Here is a 24836-nt window from a genome sequence, read left to right on the forward strand (position 1 = left end):
GGATTTACATTCTCCTCCTCCCCTCGTGTCCCTGGCAATTTCGTTATACGAAGAGAAAAAGGGTTGAACGCTTAATCGTAACCTCGGTAGACGTCAAAAGACGGCGTAAAGACGACTGTTGAAAGGGCTGGTTCGCGGTATTTGTTGAAACTTCAATGTTTTCAATTTGCGTAAAGGAGAGAAGCGGAATTTTCTAGAGTAGAATAAATGAAATTCTTTCAGAGTGAGACGAATTAAAGGTTTAAGTGATATACCTAATTTCATTAAGTGGAGGGGAAATGGGTAGGGTCTTTTAGTCGGCAACTTTTTCTCTTCCAAATCCAACGTAAATGGAGAATTTACGTTCCTCTCGTATCTCTGCGACTTCGTTGTACGAAGGAAAAGAAAGTCGAACGTTTAAAGCTTACTCGACGTCGAAAGATGACGCAACGAACGTTTCAAGAGGATTTGTCGCTGATATTCGTTAAAATTTCACGAAGCAAGTTCTTTCGCAGCAGGATGAACGAGAGGCTCGGTTTTATTCAACCATCGTTTAATTTGTTTAATTTACTTATTGATAAACTTCTACGCGATAAAAGGGAGTTAAGCGTCGGGGCTATGAGACACGAGTCGCTGCTAGACAATGCAACAAACACCTGGACATATACAGGGTATACTAAAGCTACGCTCGGGTCAGCCGAGGCTTCGTACAGTTTCTTTCCGAGATCGCTGGTCGAGTTGACTTCGTTGCACGAAGCGTCGCCTACCTCACAACCGATACAGCGTTTACGTGGGCAAATCTGAAGAGGAAGGACGGACGGTAGAATAAGAAGAAAGAACCGGAGAATGGTGCGTGTGGAGGGCTTTGATAAGGCTAAGGAGCTGTGGACAGTCGATAAATCCATTTAAGATTTTAAATAGAAGAATAGTCTCGGCAGTCAATCGTCTGACAGCAAGTGCATAGAATTTATAATACGATTTCACAAAGCGAAGGAAAAGAAGCGAAACCTTTGCTCTTTTGTCGAACAAAAGCGTCTCTTTTATAAATAAAAACAATCGATCCATCGAAGATATTCTCCACCGAGTCGATCGTCGTACAACGTAACAAATTCGAAAGTTGCCAAATGTAGCTATTTCGGTGACTGCAGGCTCACGAGGGACCTCTGCCACGGCCGAGGGGATGCAAGGGTGGCCGACACCCTGAAGCAGAGATGCCGTGCTTCCCTACATATTCATGCCAGCCGTTTCGAATAGAATATCTACGCGCAATGCATAATATTCGTAGCGACGTATGAACATTGGACGCGAACCAACATCGACTGTTGTATCTTGTTCTCTTTCCAACCCTTCTGCTCTCTCAAATATGTACGACAGAAACCAAGCCGCTTTACCTTTCGGCCCTAGCCCGTTTTGTTAGCCTCTGCGATGTCCCTCGATGTTACACGCCAGCCCTGCTGAAATATTAAATCCCCTTTCCGCTTCGTCATCTTCGAAATCGTCGTTTCGCCGAACGATTGTTAACGCTATATTACAGGTTGGTTTAATCACAGTTCGACGGATACGAAGTTATCGTTGGTTTTGTTCGACGATTCCAACCATTGTACACGTGTCGTATGGTTCGTTCCGATGTTAGACAGGAAGTTGAGAAATATTTAGCGAAAGGAATATTTAATTTCACCGTTCGAGCGGTCGCTCTGCGTCTTCACGACGAACGCGACCAAACGTTCGCGAAGAGTAGACCGAACGTTCAAATAACCGAACAAGGAGCACTTTTGCCGCATCTTTCTGAACATTGTCGGAGCTCTGTTGCGACGTTCTTGGAGAATTTTTTATACCACTTCTTGCAGAGTATCCGATGTTCGATCTCCGAGTGATTGTTCGTTTGCACTTTCGTTTAACTAACTTTTAGTGAAAAATGGAGAAAGCGATCATCATCGTGGTAATATTAATCCGCTAAGGGCGAACGTTGCCATAACGCGTAACATTTCGTTCGCAATTTTCGATCATTTCGCGTTATCACCGGGAGTCTGTTGTTTCAAATTGCGACGACGAAAAGGAAGAATATTCGCCCGCGTGTTCCTTGGCAAATTTTACGATTGCGTAAAATTTAAAGGGATAACGACAAGAAACGGCAAGATAGCCGAGGTAGAAATTTCACGCGAGCTGGAAACGAAACGCGACCCGTTAAAAACTCTTGCGCAACGGGTGCAGCCGACTGCACTGCCGGCATTTTTAATTGAAAAAATTAATAACAGCCGGGGGCGGTACGGAGACCGTGGCCTCGACACGGAAGCCTCGCCCTTCCCGTTGCAAAATTTCGCTTCTTGGGAATGGAAGCGCGTTTAACGAGACAGCAAACTGTCATTAATCAAAATTACGATTTTTTGCCACCCTGAAACTTTTCTCGCCAACGGCAAATACGGAGCGAACCTCGCTGGCGGATGCGAAAAGAGTCCTAGAACGAGTGCTACAAAAAGGTCTTAGAGTCCGTAAAATACGCGAAAAGTATTTACGTTTTTATTATCTATATTTTTCTCTTATCTTTATCTTTTGCATGTTATTCGCCCGGTCCCTCGATGTATATAAATGAAATTTACTATGTTTCTATTCTATCATACTCCATGGTACGTGGAATATCCGAGTGGAAGCGGAACATCGTGATCCCGCAGGGAAAGCGATAAAGATTGTTATTACAACAACGATTACTTCTCCTAAAACTATTGTAGTGTCGTGCGAATTATAAAGAAGCGGTTGCTATGGGACATAAACGACATAACAGCAGTATCAGTTGAGAAGCCAAAGAGCGTGCACTGCGTTGTCAAGATAGCGTTGTTAGCGTTGTTGTTGAGAGAGAGTTGAATCTGTGTTGTTAATTAATTATCTCGTTGTCTTAATTGTAATACGTTGTTTTGTTTGGTTCATGTTAAATAACCATTGTTTTCTGCTTAACTAACACCTGTTTAATTCATTTATTATTAATAAACTAATTAGAATAGTTTACGATACTGCACTATTTATCAATTGCATCGCATTCTCGCGTAAAGTAGCACTGATAAGATGGATATCGGAACGTTCTTGTCATTTTTCAATGTATGCCTGGCAAATTCTCTGTTCAACATCGTCGATGGCCCTCCGCAGGATCATCGAGTTCCCACGGGCCATTATGCCTGTCGCGATTGACAAAGTTAGCCGCGAGGTTGAAATACGGCGGAAAAATTAACGTTCCATGGCGACTCCATCGGCGGTGTCTTGCAAGGTATGCCGCGAGCGTGCGAGGGCCTACGTAAGGGTTGGCTGACGACTGGTGTCGAGTATAAGAGTCTCTTTGCACCCCGTCGATCAATATTCCGTGCAGTGGCGTAGCACGGCAAACTATTTCTTTTTCCCTTCTAACTACTTGCAGACTCGCGAGTCAATGTGACTGGACCGGCGAGCAAACGAAGCTCGTGTAACCGGATATATAACCGGTACGCGTTCCTGTAATCCAGGAAGTTTGTGCACGTGGAGGACCGTGTGCACCGAGCAACGCGAGTTATTAGATCCGCGTTTCATCGTACATTGCATATCGCGTCTTCCTCTTATTCGCATCAGTCGTTCGATCTATTACGCGCAGTTATTAAATTTCTCTTTTATCACAGATTGCGTTTCGCCGGATTCTGTATTTTATTTGCTTCCAGCCTCTATATCTGTTTTTCTTAACCCACTGCGGAGGATCGAGCGATCGTTTGTCGTAATATTGGGAATAAAAATTACACTTGGATGGTGAAACTGAAGATGCAGAATAGACGCGTATAATACGACGAATATAGAACATTCATAGCGCTCGTTACAACGTTCGACAAGATGAAACAGTTCACTGCGCGCGTTTTTCACACCATGCTGTTCGTAGAACCGCGGGTTCGCGTAAATATCCGCCGTCTAATTCTACCGAGAGATTCGCCCATTGATAAATGCCAGCAAAACCGCGGCCAGCGAGTCGAATTCAAACGAAACACCGCCTGCCCTCTCTTCCATAAAAGTTGCGCTAGCCAAAGCCAGAGATTTCAATATCTCGATCGCGAGATACGATCATCCGGTAAATCCTTCGATCGAAAGTTCACCGTTCTATTTTCTGGCGGATCGTGACGTTTCTTTACGCGGCGAATATTCGCCAGAATTAACGCGTATGTGCGGCATTTTGCGCGCCAGCGGATCGAACGTTCGCGATATTTAATTGTAGTCGTCGTGGCGCGCATCGGCGACAGGCGAATTCCCTCGCAGCTCTGCAATTAATTTTCTCGATCAACGCTCTGCACACGAACCGAACGTGTCTAGCTGGACGAGGAATTTCCGTCCAATGCAATCGACGGCGTCACAGACGAAAAGAAACCCGTGTATTTCGTAGTGTAACGTGTTTATCGGTGTTTAGGGCTGGCGATATATCGTTGCGATAATCAAAAGATAAGCGATCTTTCAATGGGTTTCAATTTTGGGACAATTTTCGGTCGCGATCGTCTATCGCGAGCAACGGAATCGGGACAAATCCGATACAACGTGATATTACACGCAGTGGCTGGTGAAATTGTTCAAACATTCGGAGCGAGAAATTTTTACGAATGTACCGTTACGCGCATTACGTGCGGAACATATTGAAATTTCGTGGCTGGAAAACAGGGAAATTTGAAACCAACTGGAGAACGTACAGAGAACGTGAGTCTCCTGACACGATCATTTAAAATAACTCGTATGTTATTCGTTGTAGGAAAAAACGTTTCAAACGAGAGTTACACGGTGTCTATACAGTGTTCTAATCTGTTTTTCTTATTACCTTGCTTTTTTACCGAGATATTAGAGTCACTTTCAGGTTTTTAAATGGCATGTCTAATATGTTTTCTCAAATTTGGATTAAGAAGAAGATGTTGATTGTTTTGAATTACAGTAGCGACAGTGGCATCGAACAAAATTTACTTTTATTTTCGTTATTTTTCTCGTCAAGATATTTGAAACGAATATGTATTCTCAAAATTCACATGTGCTGGCTTTCATTTGCGATATGTTCTCTTCCCTACCGATAGACTTTATTTATGTAATTTTCAGTAAATCGAAGCACGAGTGTATATACCACATTAACGCTAGAACTACCGATAGTTAACACGAAGCTATTTCTACCAAAACCAGTGAAAATGACTGGTCTTTAACAAATACGCGATAATAGAATATTTTTATATTTATCGATTTATTACTTTCTTACAGAAGCAATTCCATGTAAAGTAGTAGATTTTTCGTATTATTAATCCATCTGGATCCTTAAACGAGGGTTGACACGTTTATAAAATTGTAGAGCCAGTCATTTTCACTGCTATGGTATTTCTAGTGAGCATCTAGCGACCCAGCGATCGATCCGGAATTTTCCTGATAACCGATATCGTCGTATCGAACGATACGCGGTAAAAATTTGAAAAACGCGTGGCAAGTTGTGGAAAATGAGGAAACTGGTTAATTGGGCTTCGATAAACAGATCGCAGCACCCTTTTACACTTTGACGAGTACCAGTGATTTTCACTGGTATTGGTATAACTAGCCTTGATATAAAATTATTTTCATACATAGAAAACAAAATAAAATTCATTATATTATTTATACATTATATTGCAAAAGTCATTACATCATTGTGGAGAAAAATATAACACGAAGTAGGAATTTTAAAATAAAATTTTAAAACCAGTCCATTTGACTGGTGTGATAGTTCTAGCGTTAATCATATAATTTGCTGTATAACTTCCACATACGTTCCCGGAATCGTCAAGAATTTCATCAACATAATCACAACAGTTGCGTGTGATTACAGTGCCAATGAAACTTCAACATCCAATATTTCCAAAACAAAAAAAGAAAAAAACATATGGGCACGCTACATACCAATACTTTCGCGAGCAACCATACTCGCGATATCCTGCTTCCAATACACATTTCCATCAAACGTATTTCAATTTCAGCCACATGATTCGTATTTGCAGCATTCCCAACCGGAGGTCTTCCAGCATCGAGCGTGTCGTCTACTAAATAATACGAGACACTAAACGAGGGCTACCTACGTTGCGGTCATTGAAATAAACTAGTTTATCTTGTTGACCGGCCGACGAGTTCGATTCCCTTGTCTATGGCCTCCGTTGGAAGAGCGAAAGAGAAAGAAATAGGAACGACGGTAGAGAGAAGAAGCGGAAGCGAGCTGCAGAGTTTCCTCGAGTGACGGACCTCGAGGTAATGCAATAACGACTTTATTAGGGTTATCGGCGTACGCACGTGCCTCAACCCTCTGACATTTTAACTCTTGGCATGCTCGTTATGCAAACCCCTGCGGACCTAACGACCAGTCGTCGTCTCCTCCTGTCTAGCCGTAGCAGAAGAGCCCGCTAATTGCTAATTACCTTACAGTTTTAATCGATCACCGCGACTACGCATTGTGGTCACGATACGGTTGCCAGTACCCGTTGCTCGATTCAATTTCGTTCGCTTCTTACGCGAGCGAGGTTCGTCAGCGAAATTCATTAACTTCGTAAGGTACAGGTAACGGGATAAGTGGATTTGGTTCTCGATTAAACGATAATCGTATGCTCCGAAATGAATATTTCGTGTTATAAATATTAACGTTACAAGAGAATTTGTGCAATTTATTTTTTGCGGAATTTTAGAGTCAGAGTTTAGCTTTAGAGTTTGATTTTAGCAAAAAGCAAAATGTTGGTCTAATTTAATATTAACCTTGGGAAAAGGAAATTAACATGAACGTTATAGTAGCACGCCAGATTAATTTATTTATAATTCTCAATGAGAATTGACTGTAATCTACTTTCAAATAAAAAAAAAACATTCCTAACTGTCGCTGTGTTGGATTCACATAGTAAACTCTGCCAGTATATCTAGTCTGAATTTCTTCTTACTTTGCTCGTGAGACGTTTAAACTTACGCGAAATCATTCGAACGACGCGAGAAAACTACCAGCGATTTTCTTCATTTCACCACTCCCCGTGTCTGCGACGTGACAACGCTAACTCGCGACTGGCCCCGTAAATTACCATCGCGCGTAAAAACTACCGCGTTAAAAAATTGCGTTATAATTTAGCGCGTAGAAAAGCGCCGTGTACATCGATGGACCAGCGTCTTTGAATTCTTTCGGAATCCAAAATCCCGCAAATCGCCAGTTCCGTTCTCCTCCTGCGACGATAAGCAATTTCCAAGTATCGCGCGCTCTTCGTACCTGTGCTCTTTCATTAACGAGAGTAATTCGATTCGCTCGAGCGCCGCTTACCGTTCTTGGTATCGCGCGATAAATTAGCCGGATAAACACAGCGAAATCCGGCCAGTGGCAATTTGGATACGTGCAATAAGTTGGCAAGTGTGGGGCGCGCGCCTGTACGTACGTAAATTCAAGGGCCCAGAAGCCACGGAACGCGTTTATGGCGCAACGTGTCGGCCCACGGAATAGTTTCGATGGCCGTATCTCGTTAAACTAATTCAAATTGCGCTGCTCCGCCCTGTAAATGACGCAACGAGTGCGCGCCACTGGATTTTTGCCACGGCAAATTGTCAAGCCGAGCTACCCGCTCGCGTAGAATCGCGGTCGTCATACCGAATTTACGTTTATACGACGTTTCGCTATTGTTGAATCGCGCGAGAGTTGGTGCTGGCGATCGAATAATCAATTATGCGAGCGAATAATTAACGAGAAAATTGGCAATTGAATTTTGAAAATGGCTGCAATTTCGTCGCTTCGAGGTTTCCGCGTCAGTAACCGCGAATCCCCGAAATCTGGCTACTTTGAACGTCGAATGTTGTACAGTTTCGAGCGGTTTAGATTCGAACGGTCGAGGTGTAATATTTTGAAATTTTCCACATTTAGAAACGAACTGGAATATACGTCAGATGCTGCCGTTTGAAACGTTGGTATTTTACATTTGCATATTTGAAGTTTGTTTTCTGAATCTAAATACTCCAAGTTTTAGCGCTTCGAATGGAAGTTAAATTTGTCAGGTGGCAACGAGATTTAATTAATTCGATTTCGATCAACGTTTTTGAACTGTTCTTTTCCTCTCATCGTGCGCGATAACTCGCAAAGAGTTGCTTCTTTTCGTATGTTATAGTTGACTATAAAATTTACCTTTCCTGAGAAGCGGTCAAATAAAACGTTACGTTGGAATGAAATATTCCAATCTATAGTTGCAATATCCTGTCTCTATTAGTCGCAAGGCACCGCTTTTAATTTAATTGGAAAACAAAGAAAGCCATTATTAACGTTCGATTAAAACGAAACGAAACAGCCACGTGAAAGTTAACGTGAATTTTCGCCGGGTCGGGCAGATTGCAGGTACCGAGCCATAAAGCCAAGCCCGCATATTGGATTTTAATTAATATGAACGGAAATCGTTATCCGCAAATGTGAAACATTGATTAATAACTTTGCTTTTTCCCTCATAACCGGCCTCTCTCGTCATCGCCATGAATTATCGTTGATTTAATATGTATTCATGAATACTCTCATCTTCGATCGATTCCAAACTTACGATTTAAATGATGCAAAATAAAATATAATATTCCACATAAATAATTCAAGATAAATCAAAAATTTTCAAATCGAATCGTTCGTCTATAAAAGACATCCGCGTACGCTAATTAAAACGAGAAAATCGTTTGCCACATCGAAGGTAAAAATTCCTATTTCTTAAATATAATTTCAATTCTTATTTCTATCCGCGATCAGCCACTGTTTACGAGACGCGCGTGTCAAGCTTAAACGATCAATCAAAATCAATCTATCAGATCTATTAGAAAAGTTTCTTTCGTTCTATAAGGAAATATTAGACGCGCAACATCTTTTCTTTTATATTATTTCATCGAATCATGACACGATCCATTTTGTAGCACTAGAACAAAATTCAATACAGTATAATATTTATTCGATAAAATAATATAAAAGAAAAAATATCGCGCGTCTGTTATTTCCTTATAAAGCGAAAGAAACTTTTCACCACCACCTAATATTTATTATTCTAAAAGACACCTACGTTGATTAATAGGGGAGAGGGATTTTCAGAGTGCGATATAAAAGTATGACGAAACGGAGAAGCTACTATAATCTACGATAATCTTATATAATTCTCTGAAAGGGCGAAAAAACAACATGGAGAAAAGAAAGAAACGAGAGAGTTGGAAAAATGTTAGGAAAGACGAAGAAGACTCGGTTGGCCATGGCATATCTGAATCTAGTCGAAGCTTTATTTTTCCCCCTAGGTTGATGGCGGGGTTGAAGGGGTGGCGCAGAGCCAAACAACGGGGGTGGTTTTCCCGCCGGCGTCTAGACGCCGCGGCGCCTGTTCTCAGGCATCAGCTGCTTACGGAAGTACGGTCGATGCTTGAAATTTGCTTTTTTTTCCTCTCTCTCTCTCTCTCTCTGTTTCTTCCGCCTCCACCCCTTCTACTCTTCTTTTTTCCTCGTTCAACGATACTCTATCCTGTTCCCTTCTATACAGTTCGTGCTCCTTCGTTAACAATTTCAATCGAGCCTTTCGGTTATTAAAGAAACGATGGAGTGAAGCCGTGGTTACGGAAGGATGGAAAGGATGGAAAAAAAGTTGAACGATAAGCCGACGCGAGAGCTTCCACGGAATGATAAAGGACGTTCGGGGGCTTATCGGGGACGAAAGTTTATTAAAATCGTGCGCCTTTTTTCGAAGCTTGTTGAGAAGCACCGGTTGATGGCTGAACGTGCAGGCAAATCGAGTGATCGATGATGTTTCTCGTCTTGTGCCTTTGCGCCTCGAGTGGAACGAGCGTGTGATTAATCGACGAAGATGGAGGGTAGTTGCGCGTCCTGTTCGATTTTACTCTGATAAAGCACAATTATTTTTCCAATTGTGTTTCCGCTTTTTAATCCGATCTCGTCGAACTTTCACTCGTATTTATTCGTTACTTAATTCGTTTATTTAAGCCGAACTTATTCGTCGGTCAACAAGCGGCGAAAAGCCGCAGGTAAATATCTTCGTTGAAATAACTTCGAACGATATCAACGCTTCCCCTTGCTTTTCACGCTACTTGATCTGACCTGAGTCGTCGCTCGGAAAGCAACGAGAATTTCCGAGTAAATCTTCAAACTATTCGACGATAAGCGCGTGAGAAGGGAGACGCGCGAATGGTAGCGAAAGAAACGCAGGGAGACAGAAAAGGAGAACGAAGGAGTACCATTTAAGATCGTGACGTCGATACCTGGCGGTGTGACAGCCACCGGGCGATACAAGCGTGAAATATAAAATTTCCCAGCAATCAGCCACGCCACGGTGCACCATGTGCACGGGCATTTGCGCACGGCCACCCGATCTGGTCAGCGTCGGTCTCGAGAGAAGGGCTGCACAATGAAATTTTGTTGGCGCGTCAGATCGGCGACAGAGTCTGTCTATTACGGTGCAAAGGACGACGTGGCGTTGCTCTTTTCGTTCTTCGTTCCATTCGACGCTAGCTTGATCTCGTCGTCGAAATCGCGTCCAATTTCCGCGGCCAGAGAAGAAGAGGGTGCAGCAAGACGCGAGGGTGACGGCGAGGGTGAGACGCAAACACGCGTACGGCCCTGTCGTCGTATCCGGGGAGCGGATTTTAATCAGTCGATGGCTCATGCGAATTAGAATGGACTAAGGACGGATCGATTTTTAATCTCTGTAAGAGACTCGGGGGAACGCGCGTGTCACATTCCACTCGGCGAACGTTACCGCGTCACGATTTCAGAGTTCGATTATTATCGCGCATGATTTTATATTTAGACACGAAACTTTATTTTCTTCTACTCTCGGCCTTGAAAAAGTCATTGGCGCGTGCTTGCGGTTATAAAATCGATATACAACCCGTGCATAAATCACCGGACTGTTAGCTATTTTTAGGAAAATTAGTCGTTAGATTGATACCACGCGAGCACGATCTTCCGGCCTGATTTCGTTCGGTTAATTTCCTTTTTCTAGAGCTACTCTACGATAACGTTCGAGTACGGAATTAAATACGTGTTTGTATAACTCGAATAGAACCGATTTAAGAATGGTTGGTTAAGTGGATCTATTTGAGAAATTGCGAGACGAGTTACAATACGCGGAAGAATAAACGAAGAGTGGCGAAAAGTCGAAGAAACGGTTATGGCAATTATTAGAAGGAAGTTGTAAGACGATTACAGCAGGAATATTAAAAAAAGAAGAAAAGAATCGACAGGCTATGAAAATTAGACGAAGCGGTGATATTTGCACAAGGGCGGATGAAAAACGAATATAAAATACTTTCTTAGGATTTCTGACATACTGTTTCATTCGCGTATTGTTTCGATTACAAACAATCGATAAATACTATTTTATTTCGTAATAAAAAATCGTCCCACCCAAATTCTTGTTTATTTAAGGAATCGCGGTAGTAGTTGGATGGATTCGTAGAGGTGTTTATGAATAAATTCGACGTTTTCGACGTTCTACGTATCGCAGAGGGATTTCTTTAACGATTTGGGAAGCACGGTCAGATTTGCTGGGGTTTCAATTTCTTCGCGATAAAGTCGATACACGTTGAAGAGTTAGAGGACATCGATGGCATCCGTCGCAGCGAGGTGAAAACATTCTCTTCACGAGTTATTATATAATTCCTCGTGCGATTAATGCGGATTACGTTTAAGACGACTTGCATCCAAATTTTATTAAAATGTCCGGTGACCATGGACAGGGTGTGTACACGTAGCAACGCGATACGTCAAAGTCACGTGACGTAATTACAATACTTCAAATACTTAAAATACACGCGAAACCTATTCAGCTATTTCCTTCTCCTTTCTACCTTTTTCCTCGTCCCTTTACTTCTCCTTCTCTTTGTCCCCGCACGATCATCCTTCCGGTTAATTCTACTTCTCTCTCAATTCCTCAGCATTCTTCTACGAGACCTTCTACCTTCCTCTCTTCCAACTTTACCTTATTAATTCATTCCTTTTCCATTATATTCTTCGGCTACTCTGCTTCGCTTTCCTTTCTTAATGACCTGTATTTTCCATGATATTCCTTTACTTCCTTTCACTATTCTTTTATTATTCCTCCCTTTTACTATTCTGTTGTATCGCGACTGTCCCTGTTCCGTCCTTTCAATTTGCACTAGGTGTTCGGGTCTCTCGTACGCGTTGCTCCGGGTTCCTCTGCTTCCCTCACCGCCCTCCTCCACACCGTATCCTTTTCTTTCTTCTTCCCTTCTGCAGCTTCTCGAGACCGTTTTTCTCCAGCATTCGACCACCGTCTCGTTTGTGTCCCTTGCCCTCGATTTCTCTTCATACCTTATTACTACAGCTCTTTCGCCCGTTTCTATTTCTCGACCTGTCCACTTTTGTTCCTTTCATCGTTATATACGAGGGTGTGTCACAGTTTAGTTCGGGACACACCTTATGTACCTTGCCGGAAGGATTTTATATTTACCTGCGAGCGAGAAGGTTGCTGTGCGCGATATTTTCGTTGTTTCTTCCGCAGATGGGTAGCCACAAATCGTCAGCCTGTGAGCGGAGGTTTTCGAAATTAGCGGTGCGCTTTAACGACGATTCTTGTGGCTTTTGAAAGAGTTCGATTATTACCTCGTCCAAGTTTAAAGAATTATATTTATATTCCAAGGAAAAATGTGATCTCTAGCCCGCGATATCATCGTATCAAGGTATACGATCTACGTGTACGTCGATCTCATCGTACGTCTCGACCTACGTCATTCAACGTACATCTACGATCGTGCAAATAACGTCATCGATGGTCGTACACCGTTGTATAATAGATCGTACGTCGAACAACGTAGATCCAGGTTGTATGACGAGATTGATATACACGTAGATTGAGATCGTACGATGAGACTGACGTATACACGTAGATCGTACATCTTGACACGATGATGTCACGTAGAGATTATATTTATTTTTAGGTAGAGAATACATTTTTCATGGGGTATAAATAAAAACCTTAAACGTATACTTTGATACGACGATGTCATCTACACGATCGTCGTAGCGTCGTACGTTGAGTGATTTAGTTGAAGATAGTACCGACCAGACTGACGTAGATTCACGATTGTACGTTGAAACGAACACGAATTGGAAGTAGGACCTAGCGAGTTTATTCCTACATTTTGACACGATGATGTCGATCATCCTCGCTAACTTGCTCGACTATAAAAAGAAGCAATACAAATAACTGTCGCACATCCTCTCGCCATCGAGTATCGGTGTTCTATTTTTTATTTTCCTTTTTATCGCAACGAAATCTCAACTTTATATCACTTTGGAATAACGCGATCGAACGACCACGTTACCATCCACGTGGTATCGTTGCACTGAAAACTCCTAACCGACGAAAGACCTTTCCTATATTTACGTATTGCACGTAGTAAATTCCGAACAAAAGAAAAGAAAATACAAATAATTTATACCATCAATAATATTCGTGGAACTAAATAACAATCGTCTATGGATGCTCGTAGGTGTATCAAAAATTTATTTGTTAATTCCAGAATCTTAAAATCTTCGTAATTTTAAGCAATTTAACCAACAACCTTAAAGGTGGTAGCGATTAAATTAGCGTTTCAACGATTACATGATCGTACCCTAACTCGTAGGTAGAAGAGTACTGTTTTAGAACACGTGTTAGAACAAAGATATACGTCGTTTGCGAGCTCGATTGGTATTGTTAAGCTGATTTAAATTACCGATAGCGGCGTTAGACACGCGTGAAATACAGGCTCCTCTGTAATCCCCTGGAGAATTTTCACATTTAATCCTATCTTTGCGTAAAATGCTCTCGTTCTTACGAATACGAGTACACAACGGGACACCCTATATATAGCGAACGATCGAAAAGTTCGCGACGGATATCACAGCGAGGGTTCGATCGTGCGGGACCCTCGTCAAATTTCTCATAAAATTCTCAGACGGAAAATTACTTCTTCTTGCCGGTTCCTCCGGTTGTTGGAAGGGTGAGGAAAGGGCGGTTGGGCGATCTCGATCGCTCCGCTCTACGAACGGGCCAATTTCAACATCGACGCATTAATCCATGCGTTGGCTTTCGTTCGCCGCCGTTTTGTTCCAACTTTCGTCAAACGGTGGCGCAGCTTCCACGTTATCCAAAGTGGCCCGTAAAATGCTGCGGGTGCGACATCGGCGTAAAACAATTCCCCACGGGTGTGCCGTGTAGATTAAAGGACATAAAACTTGGCGAAAGCGTAATAAACTCTCCTCTTCCTTTTTTCTTTTCTTCCTCTTCGCCTGTGCTCTTTTCCCTCCCTTCCCTCTCTTCCTTTTTTCTTTCGGACATCTCGCGCTCCTCTTTGTTCCCGCTCTTCAAACTCTCCGAGAGCTCGTCTCACCGTGCAGAAGCTACTTTCTTCTCCGCTCTCTTCGTCTTTCTCGCGGTTTCTTCGATGCAACGCGAAGATCACCGTAACTCCTTTTTCCACGTTTAGCGCAACGTCCGCTTGCTGCGCGTTTCCGCTGCAATTTCTGATCCCTCAACGAAATCCGGGCTAAAGTCGTATCTTTGAAACGGATTATTACGGCACTAGGTTGCAAGCTGGCGACGTGTTGCAGCGTGTTGTGCGTTTGTTTTCTGGATAATCGATTCGCTGCGAGGGGAACAGACGGATAAAATACGTGAAATTCTCATACCTGGCCATTGGTGGGTTAGCAAAAAGGAGTGTTGGATACGGCATTTGGACGAGGTTTCAGAAATGGACAGAGGATGAGCGGAGAAAGAAATAAGAATAAGAATTTGAATTTTGCCAATTAATTGGTATAACGTGCCTATAGTGCAAATCTAAGGATGTATGCGCAAATAAATGTCGTATGCTGTTAACGCAGTTCGAGAAATCGAAACGCTTTGCACTACTCGGTTCTGTTCAAACTTCGTAGAATTATACTCGTCGTATTGCTTTGCAATTCTCGCGAATAATCGTCACAATTTTTCATCCTGTACTTTCATCTCTCGACTACTCAGCTGGAATTCTTTCAACAAAATCTAATCCACACAACTGTACAGTCTCCGACGTATAATTATCATTAATTCATCGTTCTCCTCTATAATTCTCGCGAATAATTTCCACAATTTCTCGTCGTCTATTCCCAGCTGTATACGAATACAAAATTCTAATCGATTAATTATTTCCATAACAAGCTGCACCAATTATCTACGCTAACGAGTGCGCTAAATGAAATTACACGAGAAGCGGTGAATATACGAAAGAAAAAAAAAAAAAAAAAAGGAAAGAAAAAAGGAGAAAGGAAGAAAAATCGAAGTACCCACTCAAAGAGTTACGCTGATGTAAACGGCGTACGTAGTGCGTCGAATAACGAGGCGCATTAGCGTCGCGACATTATTGCCAAGTTTCAGAAACTCTTAAGAGCCTACCGTCCGCGTGCGTTCGAGCGGATCTACGAGCGCAGCCAGCGATATCGCAATTTCGCGGCGTGTCGTATTTCCTGAAATTTCTTTTTCATCTACGACCTACGAGTACGCGTTTTGCAACCTTAGTTGCTGTAAAGCGGCGAACATACTGTTGGGTTGGCAACTAAGTGATTGCGGATTTTGTCATTAGGTGGTATTGACAAAATCCGCAATCACTTAGTTGCCAAGCCAATATTATACAAATTTCACGATTTAACACTAGAACCACCACACCAGTCAAATCGACAGGTTTCACAATTTTATTTTAAAATTCATACTTCGTGTTATATTTTTTCCCACAATGATGTAATGACTTTCGCAATATAATGTATAAATAATATAATGAATTTTATTTTGTTTTTTATGTATGAAAATAACTTTATATCAAGGATACTTATACCAATACCAGTGAAAACGACTGGTACTCGTCAAAGTGTAAAAGGGTGCTGCGATCTGTTTATCGAAGCCCAGTTAACCAGTTTCCTCGTTTTCTACAATTTGTCACACGTTTTTCAAATTTTTACCGCGTATCGTTCGATACGACGATATCGGTTATCAAGAAAATTCCGGATCGATCGCTGGGTCGCTAGATCCTAACGCTAGAAGTACCACAGCAGTCAAAACGACTGGTTCTACAATTTTGTAAATTTGTCAAGCCTCGCTTAGGGATCCCAGACGGATTAATAATACGAAAAATCTACTACATTACGTGGAACATCTTCTGTAAGAAAGTAATAAAGCGATAAATATAAAAATATTCTATTATTACGTATTTTTTAAAGACCAGTCATCTTCATTGGTTTTGGTAGAAATAACTTCGTGTTAATTATCGGCAGTTCTAGCGTTAAATATCATCGTAGCTCTCGTTACATCGAGTTCAAGATTTTTGCAAAATGATGTATTTACACAGGTGCAAGAGAATAGCCAATTACGCGCAATGGTGCACTTAAAATAACACATGCACATAAAATAGCGCAATTGTTAAACTCTGTTTGACTCGTTAAAAACTATCAAATGAATTCGTTAATTTATTTACATATTCTTCGATTATCAAATTCTAAATTGTTAAAACCTGACAAATGTGTATCTCTGAATCGGCTGGTTCGTCGGTCGTTACGAACATTAAATTCGAATATTTGTTTCATATCGCAATTTCAACGATTTCCGCTTTTTTTAACGTTAGTTCGATATCGAAAATTGTTCACGAAGAACGTTACGAGTATAAAGGAGCGACCTTAAATTCAACGTGAATGTACGACATTCGCGAAACTCTTTAGAGCTAGTTGCGTTGCCATTCTTTTCGTGAGAGCGACGCTCGAGAAACAAAATCGTATTCCATATCTGACTACCTGCCTTTGCCATAGAAATAAAATAAAATTGGGGAAACGTTGAAAGCACTCGCGAAATTTAACGACTCGACGCTGGTCCGGATAGATGGCACATAGTTCTAGGCCACTAAATCCGTCACGCCGTGGCGCCGAAATAAAAAGCGTCGCTCGACGCTTTACGACGCTCCTGCACGCGGTTTGCCGACGAGGAAATTGCCACTTTTCCAGCCACCGGCACTTCGGATAGCCGATTGAATGCCTATTGTCGTTTCGTGGCGAGAGATTAAGGACAGAGTTGCCACGGAGGAACAGCGAATTCACGTGGCTCGATGGTTTGTTCGTTAACGCCGACCAATTACGAGATATTTTAGGGGATTTCAACGGGGTGACTTATTATGAATTTTCTCGCAAGACTGGCAGCGAACGCGTTTGTTCTTCCAAAGAGGTTTCATAGAAGGACCAGGATGACTTTTTTAAGAATTTTCATCACAAGGATTTGTTGGAATTTCAGTGGCAAAATTGAGAACAAATTGAGTTCGTACACGTATTTTAAAGGGAATAATATTTTTCTTAAATAATTTTCTTTTTTTTTTTTTTTTAGTGATATTTAGCGGCAAAGCGTGAACAAAGAATTTGGTAGGAGATAAAATTTAATTACAGCAATTTCAAATGTTCACCAAATGATTACCAAAGAATATTAAATGCTTCTTTTTCTCGTTACTTTTACAAAATTAGTTAGCGACGTTACGCGAGGTTCTTCCGTGGTTCCGTAGCCCGGAAGTGAAGTAGTCGGACACGAAGATCCGATTACAGAGTTGCTGTAAGCCTGGAAGCACAGTTTCGTAGTGGCACTAAATACTCGTCGCTTTATGGACACTCGACCATGTCGAGGAGCCGTACGACGTCGAGATAGTCCTCTGTTAATATTCCTGCCTTGTAGCTTCGTGTATTTAGCCCCGACCAACGAAGGAAAGAACTTCGTTGTTCGTTTCAGCGGGTAAACTTCCTCCTACAGGCGGCTTTCCTTTTTTCCTTATCGACTAGCGCTACTCGCGTTAATAAGAAAAAAGCGATCAAATTTTAGGCAGCGTATTTTATCCACCTTGAGAGAAAGAAGAAACTGTTACTTGCTTAACAGTGCTTAACGGTATCGTTGCAAGAATTTCTCAATTTCTACGTTTCTAAATAATTTTTATAAATTTGCGATAACGAGGATAGAAGAATTACTCGTTGAAAAAAATGCATCGAAATGTATCACGTGGAAATGAATTAGCCAGTTGGCTGTTTTTGACGAGTACACTCGTCATGAGGAAATTTCAAATAAAAAAAAATTAGGCACGCAATAAAAATTATTTATTTAAAAAAAAATTAGTTAGATTAAAATGGAAATTACGCGGATCGCGTAATAATTCGCGCTTGGTGATAGAAGACAGTCGCAGCGCGCGGATTAATCCGCGCTTGGATGCAAATGGGTTAAATCGATACGATATTCCGAAGAAACTGCGCGTCTCTAGCATCGACCAACGAATAAAATATTAACTTTTATTCGATAAAATATCACTAAAATTCTATTCGCAAAAATGCGTTTCATACGTACCGATTTCGGTACTCGCATCGCGTAGTCACACCGCGCAATAATTCTCTTATCCAACTTGCAGATTTCCTTCGTCACGGAAGGTGCTCCAGTAGAACACGAAGAGCGAGAAAAAGGTCGTCGAACTCTTTAAAATTTCGACATGGAACTGTTTCGTAGACAAGAGCGGATCCTCGTGCGGTTCGAGTGCCTCGTCAGAATTTCGTCCACGTGTGAAACAATGGTCGTTATCGTGGTGTTCGTGTTCGATTGTGCTCGGCGATCGGAGCTCAGTAGCCCCGAAAGTGGACCGGCGAAAAGGGTGCACTAGAGCTTGCGCAAGTCTTAAAGCACAGCTCCGAACGTCAGTTTTAAACGTTCGTCTGCGTTTCGCGGATATTCTGCCGGTTTCTACGGTCTTTGACTATCGACATTTCCAATTTCGTCGATCGATCGCAGCTTCTCGGCAAACGATCACTATATACAGGGTGGTTGGTAACTGGTGGTGGTTTTTTAATTTTTTTTAAAATCTACAGTGAGATCCGTTATAACGAGACGCGATAAAGTGCACGCGTACCGAGCGAAAATTCAAGGTCGATTTTCTCGAAAACAAAGCCTCGAACGAAAAATTTTTATTCTACGTTTTCGACTTCTTTTTTCGCGTAGTATCACCCCCTTTCCGCTTGTACCGCCAGTTACCAACCACCCTGTATATCTTTCGCAAAATTAGAGTAATAAAAAGTAATTCTCAATAGCGTAAAAAAATTGCTGTTACGCGATCTTATTTTCCCTTCGAAAAGTAAGAAAACTATAGGAAAGAGGAAAGATGAAAAGGAGATTGCAGGGTTACGTTTATGTAAACGACGTAATAATGCCACCGATATTGTGTCATTAAAGAAAACTTGATCTTTTATCGAAGCATAATTTTTATACCTTCTTCCTCCATTCCTTATCGTTACCATCGTTCCATCGTATTTTTCTGCACGCATCGTCAAACAAATAATCGTCTTTCTGTTCGTCTAAACTCGAATCTCTGTTCTTCGTCGTCACAGATTAACGAGATAGCTAAACTAGATCTTTACTTTCTTGCTGAATTTCTACGAGACCTACCTATATCATATATATATATATATATAGGGATATATTGAACTTTAGGAAAATCAATTTTGTTAGTTCGTTTCATTTTGTTTCTGGCTGGTAAATAGCCGATATTCCGATGCAACAGCGGCTTAATTCCCACTACCGCGGCTTCCACCGATTCGAATTTCTGGCGTATTCAGCTAGCCGCAAGCTTAACGAGGGCATCGAGCTCGTTACTAGCCCGATAATTAGACGCTAGTCGGCATCTGATTACACTCGTCACCTCGTTTCAAAATTTCCACGGCTCCTTGGAGACGGCGCCGCTGGATAAACAAGAGGATCGAGCTTCTCGATGGCGATATCAGCTGCTAAGATATTCTCGCAGCGATACACGCGATTATCGAGTGAAAAAATAAACGAAAGAGGGATTATCGCGAACGACCGTTTCTACGTCGACCCGATTACGCGTCTCTTTGTTACATTTTGTATTATAAACTGTAGAATAGCATTTGTCGTTAATTTGATCGATTCATAGATGAAAACATAGATTGGACGATCAAACGAAATTCTTAATTATCTGAAATCTAAAGTTACATCGTACGTCGACCCTGGGGATATTTAACCCTCGCAGTACGGCCATTTCCGGTTTTCATTGTCCCGAAGGATTTTGGGAAACCGCCACGTATATATCTCAGACTTACAACCATCCGCGAATTCCCAAATTCCCATAGCAAACCGAACCATAAATCCACGCCGAATAAACCGACATACCCGAACGTGGGCTTCTTAATATGTAAAAATTGCATAAATGTAACATTATCGTGGCAGTTCGTTCGTTTGACGTACATGCAAATGTTTTTTTTCCTCTCTTCCCTTCTCATTTCCACGTGACTCGAAATTAATATTCTGTTTCGACAAATATCAATGAAATATACAGTTAACAATAACTTTGTTAACACGTTTGGAAGGTGACATTTTGAACGGAAGATGTTGCACGCCGCATGGGTCGATTCGTTCTGTTTCACTTCTTATGCAGGCTGATTCTATTTCCTTTTTCCTGCTTTCCCCTTCGTTTTCTCTTATTTATCATTCCTTCCTTCCTTTCAATGTCCCTTTCTCTCCCTCTTTCTTTTCCCTTACCTCTCCTTCCCCCTTCTCGCTGCTTCCCTTCCTTCCTTTTCCTCGTATTCCTTCCTTTACTTTTCCTTCCTTCCTTTCAATGTCCTTTTCTCTCCCTCTCTTTTTTCTCTTACCACCCCTTCCCCTTCTCGCTGCTTCCCTTCCTTCCTTTTCCTCGCATTCCTTCCTTTACTTTTCCTTCCTTCCTATCAATGTCCCTTTCTCTCCCTCTCTTTTTTCCCTTACCACCCCTTCCCCTTCTCGCTGCTTCCTTTCCTTTCTTTTCCTCACATTCCTTCCTTTCAATATCTCTTTCTCTCCCTCTCTTTTTTCCCTTACCTCCCCCCTTCTCATAGCTTCCCTTCCTTCCTTACCCTCGCATTCCTTCTTCCACTTTCCCTTTCTTTTTTTCAATTTCCCTTGCTCTCCCCTTTTCTCCTCCCCATTCCAGTGTTCTTCCTTACCTTCCACCATATGCATAATATCTCTGTCGAATCCAAAAAAGGAAAAGAAAAAAAGAAAGAAATTCGCCCACGTAGAGGAGCAGCGTGTTCCACGAGTCGACTAACATGAATGTCGAAAATAAAAGGGGGAAACGAACGAAGAAGGGTTGCGTACGACATCTACACCATCGTGTTCGTATATTCTCGCATACCGGTAAGATTCATCGGTGCGGATTCGCGGCACTTACACGCGCGCGTTCGGAGAGGTTACTCGCGCAGTCTATGGAAGCGAAAAGAGGGTTGAGAGGTCTCGTCGTAAAGACGTCGCAGGCTGGGAATATCACGTGCGAAGCTAACATGTCCCCCGGGAGCAGCAAGGGTGTCTCCTATGTGTACATAGCCGGTATCCAGGGACGCGTGCACGATCAACTTCCTTTTTCAAAGACTCGGCGACTCACACTGCGCGTATCCTGTGCACGCACAAGTTGCACCGAGCGACTCAAGTTGTCTATTATCTATACGTACAATATATCTACGCGTAGTATCATATCTCTCTATATGTATATTAGGTTGTCCGAAAAGTCTCTTTCGTTTCATAAGATGATAATAAATGAACAAGAATTTCTATTTTATATTATTTTATTGGACTAGGTATGATCCATTTTCAGTGCATAATTCAATAAACTAATATAAAACAAAAAACATTGCGCGTCTATTATTTCCTTATAAAACGAAAGAAACTTTTCCGACAACCTAATACATAATACGTAGTATAATATTATCTACAAATATAATAAATAAAACGGTAGAAGGCTCGAGCCTGGACATTGAATGAAAATAAAAGGAAGGACAAAGCAGTCATCGAGGAACAGCTCGTAAGCAACGAAGGTGCAAAAATTAATTTTTCCAACTTTCGCCTTTCGAATACAAAAATAACATACATTTTTCTCATTCAGAAAAATTCATCCGTTTAACCAGTCAGTTGTTGCGACCATCCTGAAAACTTTGAAAAGCCTGTACCCTAAAATATGTCGTATAAGGTAAGCGACGACGAGTATACTCGTCGAACACAGAATATGTGCGGTTCCTATGATATAGAATTAAGTTATACCAAAATGATCGTTTTATTTTTTCACTTTATTGCTGGAAGGGCTCGTCGTAACGCAAAATATTGCCATTTCTTCGCCACGAGTATACTCGTCAAGAACAGCTAACTGGTTAACATCGTTGCGTGCGTTGGCAGTTTACGAAGTGGAGCGAAATCGCGGGCAAAAATCTCTAGTTCTCGCTATTTCTAAATGTGGCTCGACGTCGAGTCCCCGCACCATTCCACCCTTATGCCACTCGGAAAGGATCTAGCGAACCGGGACGCGCGTCCTTGCCACAAATTCTTGAATTTGCGGTTTTCCGTTCGTTTAAGCTTCTTCCTTTTTGGGAACGTCGAGATTCTCCTAGGATTCTTATCAAGAGCACTGCAACGGTGTGTGTGCGCGCGCGTGTGTGTGTGTAGAAATACAATGAAACACGTCGCATTCACTGATCTTAAGCTTTCTGAAATTGCATCGTATTGTATTTAGATCGAGTGATAAATTCATTGAAGAGCATGCGCGTTAGAAAAGCACGCCACGAAATTGGAAAGAATGTCGTGTTAGGTATCGTCGTTCCTTTGAAATCTAGCAATAATTGACAAAATTTCAATCACGTTTGAAATACGAGAGAATAACTTCAAACGAAGAAATTATGCTCGTTGTTCGTATTGAGAAAGTGCGTTTAATATCTGGAACGTCTGGTGTCAAAAGCTTCTCTTTGTTTAATGAAATTAACGTAAGAAAAACAGGAGAAAAACGACAGATATTTGTAGTATCGTGGAAATAAAAGGCCTGTGGCGACACTCGATAGCAAATACCACTACTCGACATTGTTAGTCAGTGGTTAGCGCCTTAGGTTACGAACGTTCGGAACCCGGGTTCTCGAATCCCGGCGACCGGAGTCCGATTTTTCTTCCACGATACAAAAAATGAGAAGAAAAGCGGCCGTACCCAGCAGCAGCGCGACATCTACAGCCTAAGCATTTTAGGCATTTTAGCCTTAGCATTTTAGAAAATTGCGTTCGACGACAGATTTCCAAGCGAGGCGACCCTAATGACAAAATCCGCAATCGCTTAGTTGCCAAACCCAATACGAGTAAGCTCGTCATTTGCATTCGACGAAACATCATTTCACGCCTTTGCTCTATCGATCTCTCGTTAGTTGCTTGCCGAGATACCGCACCGTTCCGTATCAGGCGTTGCTGCGTATCACCAGAGACAGGGTTACCCTGTAGTAGGTAGTTTCTCAAGCTACTCGACTAACAAAGAACAAGCGAAAGGAACCGCGCGTATCTCAAGCGAAATTACCGATAGAATAGCGATAGGACAGAATTTCGGTTGAATTGAAATGAATTCGAACAGAGATAGGTCGCAGCGGTATAATCAACGATTTTGAAGATAAAGCGAGGACGAGAAAAATTCGTCGGCGACGAAACGAATGCAGATCTCGAGCAAACTACACGGTTTACTTTCGACCCGCGTTTCCCGTCGTTACAAATTCGTGCTTACAAAAGATCGACAAAAATAAAGAGGCGGAAACGAGCGGATAAAAAAGTAAGAGGAGAGAAAGAAAGAAAGAGTCGGACGCGATTTTCCTCTTTTCCGTCTTCGAATCTTAATTAAGGCAAGGATAACGAACAAACCGGATATAACACAAAAGCGGAAAAAGAATAATGCGCATTGTCAGCCGTTCTAACAATGAAAAAATTCATCGCGCTGTATTTTTATCTCGCTCGAACGGAAGATCGTGAGTTAGTTGTCCATGCCCATTCTCCACGTTCGTTTCTGTCTAGATGGAAAGTAGACGATAAAAAGAACGTCCAAGAGACGGTTTCGTTCGTTCCAACAATTGCTACCGATACGAAACGTTGCTACGCGCGTTCTTTCTCCTCTCTTTTCGTCCACGCGCCAATCGTCCTCGTCGCGTGTGCGCTAATCGCTCAGCCAGTCGGCGTCTGGCGTTTCCTACGCTGTGCATGTGTTCCTGCGTTTATAGAAAATTTGAATGCGTAACATCGCACAGCATGCACGTCATACGAGAAAATATACGAAACGTGCAAACTATTGGCTTGTCGCAGTAGTTTTTTTAGTAATAGATGCGCGATGTTCTTTTATATTATTTTGTCGAATAATTGTGATATTTTATTGAATTTTGTTTCGTTACTACCGAGGTGGATATAGGGTAGTGGTGATAGTGCTTGCTCCTGGCGTATAGGTCGCTGTGAGGTAGTGCGGCTGGATTGCTTTCTTCTCAGTTAGGAGAAAAAATCGAACTACGTGTGCTGAGATTTGAACCTGGTCTGGAACGTTCGTAAACCAACGGCGCTAACCACTGCTCTACCGTCGTCCGGATCTTGGTTTGTTGTCGAGTGCCGCTACACTACAAAATGGCTCATAGGTAATTCAATAAAACCAAAAAAAAAAAAAAAATATTTCCTCGCAAAACGAAAGAAACTTTTCGGACAAGCTGATATAACACGCTTCGCTTGATAGGAAAATTTTATTTTCTTGCAATTGCGCGGGCGATTGCAAAGACGATGTAAGTCGAGAAACCTAAAGGATCGAGATTTTCGTTTGTTTTATGTTTGACGTTGCACCTGTTCGATATCGCTGTACCGTAAAAGAATCTTTGCTACGTAGACGACGAGGAACGACGTGGATGTAAGTCAGATGTTTTTGACGCGTGGATTAAGGGAAGGGATATAATTACGTATTTTTGCATTATGTGGTTAAATAAAGGCTCGGATACGGCGCACGGAGTAACGCGGCGCGTACAATGT

At 41.9% G+C, this 24836-nt stretch overlaps 1 protein-coding gene across 3 annotated transcripts in view; it reads right to left on the minus strand.

Moving 5' to 3' along the window:
* Positions 1 to 24836, minus strand: part of LOC117241639 — a 61217-nt gene that overhangs the window by 13257 nt on the left and 23124 nt on the right. The gene's annotated exons all lie outside the window — the stretch shown is intronic.

This window comes from Bombus vosnesenskii, unplaced genomic scaffold, assembly GCF_011952255.1.
Source record: "Bombus vosnesenskii isolate JDL3184/JDL3185 unplaced genomic scaffold, Bvos_JDL3184-5_v1.1 scf7180000016261, whole genome shotgun sequence".
Lineage (NCBI taxonomy): Eukaryota > Metazoa > Arthropoda > Insecta > Hymenoptera > Apidae > Bombus > Bombus vosnesenskii.